This window comes from Oncorhynchus mykiss, chromosome 21 (assembly GCF_057628025.1).
Source record: "Oncorhynchus mykiss isolate SJ-2025 chromosome 21, ASM5762802v1, whole genome shotgun sequence".
Classification (NCBI taxonomy): Eukaryota; Metazoa; Chordata; class Actinopteri; order Salmoniformes; family Salmonidae; genus Oncorhynchus; species Oncorhynchus mykiss.
The window spans coordinates 10,307,031-10,323,627 of NC_143042.1; positions in this window are offsets into that span (position 1 = coordinate 10,307,031).

Sequence of the window (16,597 nt, forward strand, 5' to 3'; positions counted from 1 at the left end):
GTGTTTACATGTACAGCATATCAATGTTAATATTTCTATTCAGAACTATTCATTACTATATGTAAAATTCCATTCCTATAAATGTTTTACAATATTTTTCAGAATCCAGAGGACAGTACGTTGTGACACAGACTCCGGTAGTGAAAGTTGTTCTCCCAGGACAGACAGTCTCTCTGAACTGTAAAACCAGCAGTAATGTTTTTGGTAATGATCTAGGTCTAGCCTGGTACCAACAGAAACCTGGAGGAGCTCCTAAACTCCTTATTTACTATGCTACAACACTTCAGTCTGGGACTCCATCTAGATTCAGTGGCAGTGGATCTGGGAGTGACTTCACTCTGACCATCAGTGGAGTCCAGGCTGAAGATGCAGGAGATTACTACTGTCAGAGTTACCACAATGATCCAGTGTTCACACAGTGATACAGAGCCGTACAAAAACCTCCCTCAGTCAGACTGTACAGTGACTGTACTGATACAGCTGGGACCTACTGCAGGTGCTGAGGGGGAGGAGATGATTCAGTACAATGACGCAGTGTGTAGTCAAACTAGAGCTATGCCTTGAAGACCTTACATCATAATTGATCACTAAATTATTTTCCTGAACATTAACTACATGTTGACTCTGTTGAGTAACTCAAGGAAAACCATCAACCAATCTGAATATAGATGATGTACAATAATCCAAACCCCTGAAGTTGAACTGTGTTTTGAATAGCTAGAATTTAATCAACATGATTCAAATAGATACACTAAAGCCCTAATCATTACCCATACATCCTCCCTCACACCACTGTGGTAGTTCCAGAGAGCAGCAGGTAAAGCAGGAGACTGGAGATGTCAGAGCTCTGGAAATCTCCCTTTTAGATCTGAGTCAGTCAGCAGCATCACAGTCCACACACAGACTGCAGTGACTGAGCCTGACCACTGGAGGGAGACAGAAAGCAGCTACTATCTGGTCAAATAACACATTAATAACAATATGCTCCATTTGTAGATAGTCTATAATCAATATATCAGTCCTTATTCAGCACTTATATCAGAGACCATGTCAGTGATTACATAGCTATCAGGTTTCTACATCACATCAGTTTGACTGTCCAGGAAGACTATTTACATATTTAATTGTTTTATTTAACCTTTATTTAACTAGGCAAGTCAGTTATTAAGAACAAAATCTTATTTACAATGACGGTCTACCCCGGCAAAAACGCTGACGACTCTGGGTCAATTGTGAGCCCCCATATATAGGACACTTTGCATTAGCAGCACATGCTGCAGTGCTCTGAGAGTGTTTATAGCCCTGTGAGTTTAACACTTCATGACTGAGAGCTGTCCTTCAGGACAACAGAACTCACAACAACCATGACTTTTGTTTTTCCTAGCACGGTGGCTAGGAAAAACTCCCTAGAAAGGCCAAAACCTAGGAAGAAACCTAGAGAGGAACCAGGTTATGTGGGGTGGCCAGTCCTCTTCTGGCTGTGCCAGGTGGAGATTATAACAGAACATGGCCAAGATGCTCAAATGTTCATAAATGACCAGCATGGTCCAATAATAATAAGGCAGAACAGTTTAAACTGGAGCAGCAGCACGGCCAGGTGGACTGGGGACAGCAAGGAGTCATCATGTCAGGTAGTCCTGAGGCATGGTCCTAGGGCTCAGGTCATCCGAGAGAGAGAAAGAAAGAGAGAAAGAGAGAATTAGAGAGAGCATAATTAAATTCACACAGGACACCGAATAGGACAGGAGAAGTACTCCAGATATAACAAACTGACCCTAGCCCCCCGACACAAACTACTGCAGCATAAATACTGGAGGCTGAGACAGGAGGGGTCAGGAGACACTGTGGCCCCATCCGAGGACACCCCCGGACAGGGCCAAATAGGAAGGATATAACCCCACCCACTTTGCCAAAGCACAGCCCCCACACCACTAGAGGGATATCTTCAACCACCAACTTACCATCCTGAGACAAGGCTGAGTATAGCCCACAAAGATCTCCGCCACGGCACAACCCAAGGGGGGGGCGCCAACCCAGACAGGATGATCACATCAGTGACTCAACCCACTCAGGTGACGCACCCCTCCCAGGGACGGTATGAGAGAGCCCCAGTAAGCCAGTGACTCAGCCCCTGTAATAGGGTTAGAGGCAGAGAATCCCAGTGGAAAGAGGGGAACCGGCCAGGCAGAGACAGCAAGGGCGGTTCGTTGCTCCAGAGCCTTTCCGTTCACCTTCCCACTCCTGGGCCAGACTACATATGACCCACTGAAGAGATGAGTCTTCAGTAAAGACTTAAAGGTTGAGACCGAGTTTGCGTCTCTGAAATGGGTAGGCAGACCGTTCCATAAAAATGGAGCTCTATAGGAGAAAGCCCTGCCTCCATCTGTTTGCTTAGAAATTCTAGGGACAATTAGGAGGCCTGCGTCTTGTGACCGTAGCGTACGTGTAGGTATCTATCCGGTGGATAGAGAGAGAGCTGTTTATTATGTTCAACATAGGAGGGCCAAGCACAGGAAGCAGCTCTTTCAGTAGTTTAGTTGGAATAGGGTCCAGTATGCAGCTTGAAGGTTTAGAGGCCATGATTATTTTCATCATTGTGTCAAGAGATATAGTACTAAAACACTTGAGCGTCTCTCTTGATCCTAGGTCCTGGCAGAGTTGTGCAGACTCAGGACAACTGAGCTTTGAAGGAATACGCAGATTTAAAGAGGAGTCCGTAATTTGCTTTCTAATAATCATGATCTTTTCCTCAAAGAAGTTCATGAATTTATCACTGCTAAAGTGAAAGCCATCCTCTCTTGGGGAATGCTGCTTTTTAGTTAGCTTTGCGACAGTATCAAAAAGGAATTTCGGATTGTTCTTATTTTCCTCAATTAAGTTAGAAAAATAGGATGATCAAGCAGCAGTAAGGGCTCTTCGGTACTGCACGGTACTGTCTTTCCAAGCTAGTCGGAAGACTTCCAGTTTGGTGTGGCGCCATTTCCGTTCCAATTTTCTGGAAGCTTGCTTCAGAGCTCGGGTATTTTCTGTGTACCAGGGAGCTAGTTTCTTATGAGAAATGTTTTTAGTTTTTAGGGGTGCAACTGCATCTAGGGTATTGCGCAAGGTTAAATTGAGTTCCTCAGTTAGGTGGTTAACTGATTTTTGTCCTCTGGCGTCCTTGGGTAGACAGAGGGAATCTGGAAGGACATCAAGGAATCTTTGTGTTGTCTGTGAATTTATAGCACGACTTTTGATGTCCCTTGGTTGGGGTCTGAGCAGATTATTTGTTGCAATTGCAAATGTAATAAAATGGTTGTCCGATAGTCCAGGATTATGAGGAAAAACATTAAGATCCACAACATTTATTCCATGGGACAAAACTAGGTCCAGAGTATGACTGTGACAGTGAGTGGGTCCAGAGACATGTTGGACAAAACCCACTGAGTCGATGATGGCTCCGAAAGCCTTTTGGAGTGGGTCTGTGGACTTTTCCATGTGAATATTAAAGTCACCAAAGATTAGAATATTGTCTGCTATGACTACAAGGTCCGATAGGAATTCAGGGAACTCAATGAGGAACGCTGTATATGGCCCAGGAGGCCTGTAAACAGTAGCTATAAAAAGTGATTGAGTAGGCTGCATAGATTTCATGACTAGAAGCTCAAAAGACGAAAACGTAATTTTTCTTTTGTAAATTGAAATTTGCTATCGTAAATGTTAGCAACACCTCCGCCTTTGCGGGATGCACGGGGGATATGGTCACTAGTGTAGCCAGGAGGTGAAGCCTCATTTAACACAGTAAATTCATCAGGCTTAAGTCATGTTTCAGTCAGGCCAATCACATCAAGATTATGATCAGTGATTAGTTCATTGACTATAATTGCCTTTGAAGTAAGGGATCTAACATTAAGTAGCCCTATTTTGAGATGTGAGGTATCATGATCTCTTTCAATAATGACAGGAATGGAGGAGGTCTTTATCCTAGTGAGATTGCTAAGGCGAACACCGCCATGTTTAATTTTGCCCAACCTAGGTCGAGGCACAGACACGGTCTCAATGGTGATAGCTGAGCTGACTACACTGACTGTGCTAGTGGCAGACTCCACTATGCTGGCAGGCTGGCTAACAGCCTGCTGCCTGTCCTGCACCCTATTTCATTGTGGAGCTAGAGGACTTAGAGCCCTGTCTATGTTGGTAGATAAGATGAGAGCACCCCTCCAGCTAGGATGGAGTCCGTCACTCCTCAGCAGGTCAGGCTTGGTCCTGTTTGTGGGTGAGTCCCAGAAAGAGGGCCAATTATCTACAAATTCTATCTTTTGGGAGGGGCAGAAAACAGTCTTCAACCAGCGATTGAGTTGTGAGACTGCTGTAGAGCTCATCACTCCCCCTAACTGGGAGGGGGCCAGAGACAATTACTCGATGCCGACACATCTTTCTAGCTGATTTACACGCAGAAGCTATGTTGCGCTTGGTGATCTCTGACTGTTTCATCCTAACATCGTTGGTGCCGACGTGGATAACAATATCTCTATACTCTCTACACTCGCCTGTTTTAGATTTAGCCAGCACCATCTTCAGATTAGCCTTAACGTCGGTAGCCCTGCCCCCTGGTAAACAGTGTATGATCGCTGGATGATTCGTTTTAAGTCTAATACTGCGGGTAATGGAGTCGCCAATGACTAGAGTTTTCAATTTGTCATAGTTAATGGTGGGAAGCTTTGGCGTCTCAGACCCCATAACGGGAGGAGTAGAGACAAGAGAAGGCTCGGCCTCTGACTCCGACTCGCTGCTTAATGGGGAAAACCGATTGAAAGTTTCTGTCGGCTGAATGAGCGACACCGGTTGAGCATTCCTACAGCATTTCCTTCCAGAAACCGTGAGAAAGTTGTCCGGCTACGGGGACTGTGCCAGGGGATTTATACTACTATCTGTACTTACTGATGGTACAGACGCTGTTTCATCCTTTCCTACACTGAAATTACCCTTGCCTAACGATTGCGTCTGAAGCTGGGCTTGCAGCACAGCTATCCTCGCCGTAAGGCGATTGTTCTCCTGTATATTATGAGTACAGCGACTGCAATTAGAAGGCATCATGTTAATGTTACTATTTAGCTTCGGCTGTTGGAGGTCCTGACGAACCATGTCCAGATAAAGCGTCCGGAGTGAAAAAGTTGAGGGAAAAAACAAAAATATAAACGGTAATTAAAAAGTAAAAACCGTAAAGTTGTCAGGTAGCAAAATAGGTTGGCAACAAAACGCACAGCAACACGTAAACAAGTCTGCAAGTTGTGACCTGGCCTCTGGACTCTGAAACAGAGTCCAGAGGCCAGGTCATTGTGACTCAGAGTCCTGCAGTGAAAACTGTTTCAGTGGGTCGCTTAGTCAGTCTCAGCTGTAAGACCAGCAATGCTGTATACAGTGACTATCTATGGACAGGGGGTGGCCTATTATCAACAGAAACCTGGAGGAGCTCCTAAATACCTAGTATACTTAGCTAAAAACCATTCAGTCTTGGACTCCATCTAGATTAAGTGGTAGTTGATCTAGGAATGACTTCACTCTGACCATCAATGGAGTCCAGGCTGAAGATACAGGAGATTACAAGTGTCAGAGTTTACACTACCCCAACAGTGTCTGGGTGTTCACACAGTGATACAGAGTCGTACAAAACCTCCCTCAGTCAGACAGCACTATAGTAGTTCCATAGAGCAGCCGGCTCTGGAGATCTCCCCTTTAGATAAGTTGGGCTACCGAGTGGTGCAGCGGTCTAAGGCACTGCATCTCAATGCTAGAGGCGTCACTACAGATGCTGGTTTGATCCCGGGCTGAATCACAAACAGCAGCGATCGGGAGTCCTATAGGGCGGCGCACATTTGGCCCAGCGTCATCCGGGGTAGGCAGTCATCGTAAAAAATGATTTGTTCTTAACTGACTTGCCTACGTAGTAAATTTAAAAATATATATATTTATATGTTTTTAAATGAAGTTAGTCAGAAGCATTTAAGTCTTTGAATGCCAAGTTAACAAACAGATCACTGACCATTTCGAATCCCACCGTACCTTCTCCTCTGTGCAATCCGATTTCCGATTTGGTCACAGGTGCACCTCAGCAGGTGCACCGCCATCGATAAAAGACAGTACTGTTCAGCCATCTTCATTGACCTGGCCAAGGCTTTCGACTCTGTCAATCACCGTATTCTTATCGGCAGACTCAACAGCCTTGGTTTCTCAAAAGACTGTCTCTCCTGGTTCACCAACTACTTCTCAGATAGAGTTCGTTCAGGGTGTCAAATCGGAAGGCCTGTTGTCCAGACCTCTGGCAGTCTCTATGGGGGTGCTACAGGGTTCAATTCTCGGGCCGACTCTTTTCTCTGTATATATCAAAGATGTCGCTCTTGCTGCGGGTGATTCCTTGATCCACCTCTACGCAGATGACACCATTCTGTATACATCTGGCCCTTATTTGGACACTGTGTGAACAAACCTCCAAACAAGCTTCAATTCCATACAACACTCCTTCCGTGGCCTCCAACTGCTCTTAAAAGCTCGAAAAACTAAATGTGTGCTCTTCAACCCATTGCTGCCCACACCCGCCCGTGCGACTAGCATCACTACTCTGGACAGTTCTGACTTAGAATATGTGGACAACTACAAATACCTAGGTGCATGCCTGGACTGTAAACTCTCCTTCCAGACTCATATTAAACATCTCCAATCCAAAATTAAATCCAGAATCGGCTTCCTATTTCACAACAAAGCCTCCTTCACGTACACTGCCAAACATATACATACACTGCCAAACTGACTATCCTACCGATCCTCAGCTTCAGCAATGTAATTTACAAAATAGCTTCCAACACTACTCAGAAAACTGGATGCAGTCTTTCACAGTGTCATCCATTATGTCACCAAAGCCCCATATACCACCCATAACCGCGACCTGAATGCTCTCGTCGGCTGGTCCTCGCTACATATTTGTCGCCAGACCCACTGGCTCCAGGTCATCTACAAGTCTTAGCTAGGTAAAGCTCTGCCTTATCTCAGCTCACTGGTCACCATAACAACATAGTAGCACGCACTCCAACAGGTATATCTCACTGGTCATCCCCAAAGCCGCCTTTCCTTCCAGTTCTCTGCTCCCAATGACTGGAGCGAATTGAAAAAATATCTGTAGATGGAGTCTTATATCTCCCTCTCTAACTTTAAGCACCAGCTGTCAGAGCAGCTCACAGATCACTGCACCTGTACATAGCCCATCTGTAAATAGCCCATCCAACTACATCATCCCCATATTATTACTTACCCTCTTGATCTTTTGCACCCCAGTATCTATTCTTGCACATCATCATCTGCATATCTATCTCTCCAGTATTAATGCTAAATTGTAATTATTTTTGCCTCTATGGCCTATTTATTGCCTACCTCCCTACTCTTCTGCATTTGCACAGACTGTACATAGATTTTTCAATTTTCCTTTTCTTTTGTGTTATTTACTGTACGATTGTTTATGTGTAAGTCTGTGTTGTTGTTTTTGTCGCACTGCTTTGCTTCATCTTGTCCAGGTCGCAGTTGTAAATGAGAACTTGTTCTCAACTGGCCTACCTGGTTAAATAAAGGTGAAATAAATAGAGGAATTGATCAGAGAAACCTGCATGATGTAAGTGTCCATCTCATTACACTTTTTTATGTTTTATCTCTGTCCTGTAGGTGACAGAAAATCCACATACTCTTTCTACCATATCCTATATCCCCGACATGATTTATGTTACATGATTATTTTCGACGGAACGTTGGTGGAACGCCGCAGCGATGTGTCTCTCCAACAGCACCCTGGACAGGCGCACTGGGAATGGACAAGCAAAATGTTTTGCGCCCCTGCCTTTGTCAAAGTGGGCACTGCTTATCATAGGGCTGCATCAGCACTCACCTAAAAAGCCCATATGCCACTGGCTGAGAGAAATTATCATTGTTTTTAGGCAGAATTATGGGAGGTTTTATATGTTGCTGTATGTGTGTACTGGTCAGTTTAGCTCAGAAAATGCCGCCCTCGTCAATCTAACGCCATAGGTGGCCACCTAATCCTGCCTAATGAGCGGGCTGGCCGTGCCAATGATCACAGGAAGGTGGAAACTGACTGGTTTCCATGGATATCAATATGTTACCATAGCATATTACCATAACAATAATAAACAGATAAAGTGATATATGTTCAGAAGTTACATGATATATGACTTTTAAAAATCTCCATTATTCATTATAGTTTTGTCTTGCTAAAAAACAACCAATAACCAATAATAGCATTGTATTTATGCCCCTTTTATTCACGTAATTTAATATTACTTGAAAGTTACAATCGCTTCAGGCCCCCAAGCCCTCAAAAAATCCACAAATGGACTTTACAAGCAGCTGTGGAAATCCAATGGATGTGATCATCAACAGCAGCATATTCACTTTTTTCATGAAGTAGGTTACGGACTGTTAGCTCTGTGAATGAGACCTGACGCTGGATTCAACATGAGACACATGTAAACTATCATCATAAAGTAGAAAACCCATTATATCTGTCATTCATTACATGTTGGCATATCTGTTATGTCTCCCTTCCTGCATCCACCATAGAGGTTAAAACCAGTCACTCCCTCACATCTGGCCCAGTCCAGGGTGTTTCAGACAGTGAAACTGTTCAACTGCTAGACCGGTAGCTGTGGGAGTGAAACTGAGATTTACATAGACAGGGTTGAGTGGTTCTGCTTGTCCCAGAATAGAGCAGCGCTGTCACCAGATGTTCACTCTGTTCCCAGGGGGTTGGAGGTAGAGAAGACCATCTTGAAGATGTGATACATTTGTCCACATAATATTAAATGTATTGCAATTAAGCAAAATACAGGAATGATCACATTGGTGAGAGGCCGACATATCGAACAAATGTTCAATAGCATTAGACTAAGTCTATAAATCAAGCAGGTTAAAAAACTTTCCAAGAAAGATGAATAAGGAGTACCATGCACTACATGTGGCTTGACCTCTCCTGTTAATCTGTTAACATGGTAGTTTCTAGAACTCTCCTGTTAATCTGTTAACATTGTATTATCTAGAACTCTCCTGTTAATCTGTTAACATTGTATTATCTAGACCTCTCCTGTTAATATGTTAACATTGTATTATCTAGAACTCTCCTGTTAATCTGTTAACTTTGTATTATCTAGACCTCTCCTGTAAATCTGTTAACATTGTAGTATCTAGACCTCTCCTGTTAATCTGTTAACATTGTAGTATCTCGACCTCTCCTGTTAATCTGTTAACATTGTAGTATCTAGACCTCTCCTGTTAATCTGTTATCATCCTACCCAGAACAGTCAGCCTTCCTCAGGGTCTTGGTGACTGGAGCCTGGGATTTCTGCTGGGCATCACAGGTCACCTCTCCTGCCTTGGTCCACTCCTGGGCAGTGAGAGTCAGGGTGCTGCTCCAGCTGTACAGGCCATCCTTCTCCAGGACCCTAGAACTGGCCTCCTGCTTCTGGCTGGTCCCGTCCACTTTCCAGCTCAAGGTCCAGTCTGAGGGGAAGCCCTTGTTGGCCAGACACGTCAGTGTGGCTGTTGTTGTACTGGACAGTTCCTCTCTAGCGAGGGACAGGACAGTGAGGGTGGGGGCACGGTTACCTGGAACAAACAGAACACATCAACTGCATCAACTATGTCCAAAAGATTTATAAAAGCAATAGATATACAAAAATATTGATTTGGAAAGTATCTAGACCTTGGTTAGCGTGCACTGCGCCCGGCCCGCCACAGGAGTCTGTGGTGCGCGATGGGACGACGCTAGGCCAATTGTGCTTCGCCCCACAGACCTCCCGGTCGCGGCCGGTTGCGACAGAGCCTGTGCGTGAACCCAGAGTCTCTGATGGCACAGCTGGCGCTGCAGTACAGCGCCCTTAACCACTGCGCCACCCGGGACGCCTCTGATCAGAATACTCTTAACATCTCCAGTATATTAAGATAATCCAACAGGTTGTATAAAAACATTGTCACGTTCTGACCTTAGTTCCATTGTTTTGTCTTTGTTTTAGTATGGTCAGGGCGTGAGTTGGGGTGGGCAGTCTATGTTCCTTTTTCTATAATTTGTGATTTCTGTGTTTGGCCTGGTATGGTTCTCAATCAGAGGGAGCTGTCAATCGTTGTCCCTGATTGAGAACCATACTTAGGTAGCCTGATTTCACTTTTGAGTTGTGGGTGATTATTTTCCGTGTCAGTGTTTGTTCCACATGGAACTGTTTCAGGTTTGTTATTTCTCTGTGGCCAATGTGAGTAAAACATTTACACGTGTTAACCCTCGCAAAGCTGCCGGCCCAGACTGCATCCCTAGGTGCGTCCTCAGAGCATGCGCAGACCAACTGTCTAGTGTGTTTACAGACATATTCAATCAATCCCTATCCCAGTCTGTTGTCCCCACATGCTTGAAGATGGCCACCATTATTCCTGTTTATAAGAAAGCTAAGGTAACTGAACTAAATGACTATTACCCCATAGCACTCACTTCTGACATCATGTAGAGCTTTGAGAGACTAGTCAAGGATCATATCACCTCCACCCTACCTGACACCCTAGACCCACTCCAATTTGCCTACCGCCCCAATAGGTCCACAGACGATGCCATCACACCGTCTGGACAAGAGGAATACCTATGTAAGAATGCTGTTCATTGACCACAGCTCAGCATTCAACACCATAGTACCCTCCAAACTCATCATTAAGCTTGAGAGCCTGGGTCGAGACCCCGCCCTGTGCAACTGGGTCCTGGACTTTCTGACGGACCGCCCACCAGGTGGTGAAGGTAGGAAACAATATCTCCACTCCGCTGATCCTCAACACTGGGGCCCCACAGGGGTGTGTTCTCAGCCCTCTTCTGTACTCCCTGTTCACCCATGACTGCTTGGCCATGTACGCCTGCAACTCAATCATCAAGTTTGGAGATGACACTACAGTGGTAGGCTTGATTACCAACAACGACGAGACAGCCTACAGGGAGGAGGTGAGGGGCCTCGGAGTGTGGTGTCAGGAAATAACCTCTCACTCAACGTCAACAAAACAAAGGAGATGATTGTGGACTTCAGGAAACAGCAGAGGGATCACCCCCCACCCCCATCCACATCGACGGGACCGTAGTGGAGAAGGTGAAAAGTTTTAAGTTACTCGGCATACACATCACACCACTTTAATAAATGGATCACTAGTCACTTTAAATAACGCCCCTTTAATAATGTTTAAATGTCCTACATTACTCATCTCTTATGCAAATACTGTATTCGATACCATCTACTGTATCTTGCCTGCGCCGCACGGCCATCGCTCATCCATGTATTTATATGTACATATTCTTCTTCATCCCCTTACACTTACACTCTATAAGGTAGTAGTTTTGGAATTGTTAGCTAGATTACTTGTTGGTTATTACTGCATTGTCGGAACTAGAAGCACAAGCATTTCGCTACACTCGCATTAACATCTGCTAACCATGTGTATGTGACCAATAACATTTGATTATATCTGATCATCATCAGAATAATAATATAATGGTGGTGTGACATAAAAGTTACCATACATTAGTTATCTGAGTAAACAGTTGCTGTTTGATAGAAAAGCTGTGACATGAAGGATAAAATACTCCAATAACTGGAACCTACTTGAAAACTGAAATAGATTTGAAACATTAATTTGCATAATGCATCTGCTCCACTGCTCTAATAGCATTTATATCCCTGTGAGTTGAACACTTCATGACTGAGAGCTGTTCTTCATGACAACAGAACCCACAACAACCATGACTTTTATCACCATCTTCATCTGGATGCTTGTTTTCTGCTTTCAAGGTTACAGTTTTCAGAATTCATTGTTTGAGATTAATTTAATCTATAGTGTATACATGTAGAGTATATCAATGTTAATATTTCTATTCAGAACTATTCATTACAATATGTAATATTTCATTTATATAAATGTTTATTTTTGTCTTTTTCAGATGCCAGAGGACAGTACGTTGTGACACAGACTTGTCCCAGGACAGCCAGTCTCTCTGAACTGTAAAACCAGCAGTAATGTGTATTCTAATAATTGCCTAGCCTGGTACCAACAGAAACCTGGAGGAGCTCCTAAACTCCTTATTTACCATGCTACAACACTTCAGTCTGGGACTCCATCTAGATTCAGTGGCAGTGGATCTGGGAGTGATTTCACTCTGACCATCAGTGGAGTCCAGGCTGAAGATGCAGGAGATTACTACTGTCAGAGTTTCCACTATCCCAATAGTAAACACGTGTTCACACAGTGATACAGAGTCGTACTAAAACCTCCCTCAGTCAGACTGCACTGTGACAGTACTGATACAGCTGGGACCTACTGCAGGTGCTGATGATGAAGAGACAGTGACATGGAACTCTGACTGAACTAAAATACACTGAAATAAATATATCAGTGATGCTGACTATAATGTCAACTTATCCACCTTCATGTTAAATCATTCCTGAACTGACAACAGCCATAGGTCCAGACTACATAAATATGCCTTCCCTTTTGCTGTGGCTAACAAACCTTTTATTAACATTTCAGACAATAAATTGAATAGACTCCATCTATGTGAAGTAATAATGTCTCACATAATTTCAGAATAAGTATCCCAGTCTCTGTTAGGCCCCTGTATTGGGTAGTGCATTTCAAGTTAAGATTGAACTATATTAACTGAGATCATATAACATGATTATGACCCATAATAACAACCTGAGGTTCTGTCATACAAGAGACAGTGACATGGAACACTGGTTAGTGAAGTCAACTTTGAATATGTTTAGAAAGCATCATTCTAATCACATGTTCCCCATCATCATCATCATCATCATCAATGTAGTGCACCTTCAAAAGTTATTTGAAGTTCTGAAATAGTCACAATACTAGTCCAATATGCAAAACAAGATGTAGAGACGTAAATAAAAAGAAGGTGGTGTTACATCAGCATCAGCCCCCTAAATCAAATCCCCATATGAACCTCACAACCAAACATGTGATGTGATCATCTAGCATTATATTAACTATTTTAATGAGCAGGTTACAGCAGGCTGTTACATCTGTGATTGAGAAATGATGCTGGATCTGTGAATGAAACAAGCTGCTGGGCTCAAACAGACATACAGTATTATCTATCATTAATTACATGGAGGCATATCTGTTGTGTCTCCCTCCCTGAAGTATCTCAGTCAGGTATTGAATTTCAAGCAAAGATTCAACAATATTTTTTGAGATTATCTAACGTTATTATATCCCCCTAAAACGTCCTGTGGTTATGTCAAAGCAAAACGCCTCTCCTGCCACACCTGGCTAGATCCTTTCAGCACGTTCCCAGGCCTTTAATTGAGCCGATCTCAGGCTTGTTAATTAACCACTTAAGACCCTGATTGGCTGAACAATCAGCCTCAACCTTTAAAATGCTGCTGCTCACACAGATCTCTCCAGTGAATGGAGGTTGTGGGAAGGTGAAGGAAGCAGGGAGAGGTCAGGAACAGAAGTTGGCTCTTGGAGAAACACCATCAGTGCTCTGTAAGCAATGTAGCTGATGGAGAGACAGGAGCTTGGTGAACAGATAGATATGATTGTGGACAGCGAGGAAGAAGGAGAAGATGTGGGATGTGGGAAGATGTGTGTTGAGGAAGAATGGTGTCAGACATGATAAAGAAGAATCTGGATCAATAGGAATCCCTTGCCTTTTGGCAGATCCATTTCTGATTTCAGGTTGGGTCAGAAAGGAGTTGGGTGCAGTTGAATCAGTGAAGGTAACCTGTAGTGGACTTGTGATGTTTGTGTTTCTTCTTATTAGAGGGAGCAGATGCTCTGTGTCACTCAACTTGGGTCATGATCTGTTTCTTGCTTTGCTTTTAGCAACAGGATGTAATGTAAAAATATTCCCAGTGTGAAGTAGCTCTTAATTGTTGTGATTGTGAAGTCATGTAAAACTTTTCAGTGTGAAAATGTTTCTAGTCAGTTGCACGCGTGTCTGTGGATGGCTGAGCTCCTACAGATGTTTCTCTCACACCACCTCGCCCTTGATTTAACTATCTAAGTAGCATAATGAGCTGTAAACTGGTCAAGATAACTTGTTCTCAGAGGTGTACGGTTTTAACATGTTTGTATAGTTAACTTACTAACAAATATATGCACTGTCAATCGAAAATGTAGCATCCAAGTCTTTGCCATCGCTGTTAATTCTCTCCTCACATCAACCCTCAGCACTTTGACGTGCAAGTCCGGGTGTTTATATGCTGACCTCACGCCTCAACAAGCTTCTGATTGGTCAGAGTCAATAACCCTGGCCACCATTGATTGGCAGATGTGTGAAGCAAATGTGCGTGCCCACAGAACCGTTTGTCGAGGTCAGGGGACACAGGTTACATAAAGAGATGCGCATGCAATTATTGTATTGAACATTTTCACACTGGGAGAGATTTTACATCATGATGTACAATCAGAAAACAATCAGAACGGTTGGACTATTTCACACTGGGAAGATTTTTACATGACACAGGGCACCATTGAAAGGGGTGAATTCTGGGCTAGTGAGAAGTGTGGAGGTGGAGCAATTGAAGTTTAAATACCTGGTGTTTGTGACGCCCACCGTTTGGTGGGACGTTGATCCGGTGGGGGGAGTGGTGAAAGAGTCATTGTCAGTCCTTTTGAGTTTTGAATCTATATTAGTTATCCTGTTAGAGCTTTTGTGCAGAATCCACTGTACTGTTTCAGGTACAACGTTCATGGTCATGTTGCAGCAGTGTGTAGGAGGGAGATTCCAAGATGTGGGAAGTGTGCAGGAGGGCATGGGACAGAGGATTGTGTAGATTTGCTGGATAAAGTTGTGTCAACAGTAGGGGTGCTGATGTTGTTGGAGATCGTAAGTGTCAGGTGCGAGAGAGGCAGGTTGACATGACCAGAGTCAGAGTAGTGCAGAGGATGTCGTATGCTGAGGCAATGAAGGAAGTGGAAGAGGATGGGTGAAGGGTGAGGGATCCCAGTAAGTAGTAGATTTGTGCCAGCACAGGGAGATAGGGCAGTGAGTGAATTATGCTTCAGTAAGGTTGTCTTAGCGTTCATAGCATTCATTATCAACTGTACCATAGAATTGGAATGTACATTTTTGGAAATAGCTGTCGAGGTGGCAGCTGCAGAGAAGTATTTGGGTATATGAGATTTCACTTAAGAAGAGTTGCAAGGTGTGTTGAGTGGTGGTGTCCCGTCCTCCCAGGTCGTTGGCATGGTGCAGGAGTCGATAGGGTCAAAGTAGTGGAAATGGGGTAGTGGGTTTTAATGGGTAGGTGGTAGCTGAAGAGAAGTACCTGGTGTATGAGGTGATACACTAGAACAGTTCATGGGGTGATTTTATTTGTATGAAATAGTGGTATGTAGGGTTAGTTGGTGGGGAAAGTTTGTCCTTTCAGGAACAGGAATAATAAAGATAATTTAATGTTGATATTGTAGGCAGTGACTGGCCTTACAATTTAGTACAGTAGGGGGCGGTGTGTACACCTTTAATTAGATGTGATCCTCTAACCCAATCCCAAAGAAGAAGAGCTCTTCAACTACAGTTTCCCTGAGGGACCAATAGTCTGTTTGCATAGAGAGAACACTTTGCATTGACAGCACATGCTTCAGTGCTCTGGGAGTGTTTATAGCCCTGTGAGTTTAACACTTCATGACTGAGAGCTGTTCTTCATGACAACAGAACCCACAACAACCATGACTTTTATCACCATATTCATCTGGACACTTGTTTTCTGCTTTCAAGGTTACAGTTTTTGGAATTTATTGTTGAACATTAATTAAATCTACAGTGTTTACATGTACATTATATCAATGTTAATATTTCTATTCAGAACTATTCATTACTATATGTAATATTTAATTCCTATAAATGTTTTTACTATATTTTCAGAATCCAGAGGACAGTACGTTGTGACACAGACTCCGGTAGTGAAAGCTGTTGTCCCAGAACAGACAGTCTCTCTGAACTGTAAAACCAGCAGTAATGTTTACAACAATAACTATCTAGCCTGGTACCAACAGAAACCTGGAGGAGCTCCTAAACTCCTTATTTACCTTGCTACAACACTTCAGTCTGGGACTCCATCTAGATTCAGTGGCAGTGGATCTGGGAGTGACTTCACTCTGACCATCAGTGGAGTCCAGGCTGAAGATGCAGGAGATTACTACTGTCAGAGTTTCCACTATCCCAATAGTAAAGATGTGTTCACACAGTGATACAGAGACGTACAAAAACCTCCCTCAGTCAGACTGCACAGTGACTGTACTGATACAGCTGGGACCTACTGCAGGTGCTGAGGAGGAAGAGACAGTGACATGGAACACTGATCAGTAGAGGTCAACTTTGAGTATGTTTACAAAGCATCATTCAGATCACAATTTCCCCGTCATCCTCATCACACTTGTGAATATTTATTGTCATGGTAGCGAAGTTCACTTATAAAAGTTATATGAACTTTTAAAACACACATTACCTGTTCATAATCAGAGTCAGATCCACAGATGTAAAAAAAAATGAACAATGGTGATGTTACATCAG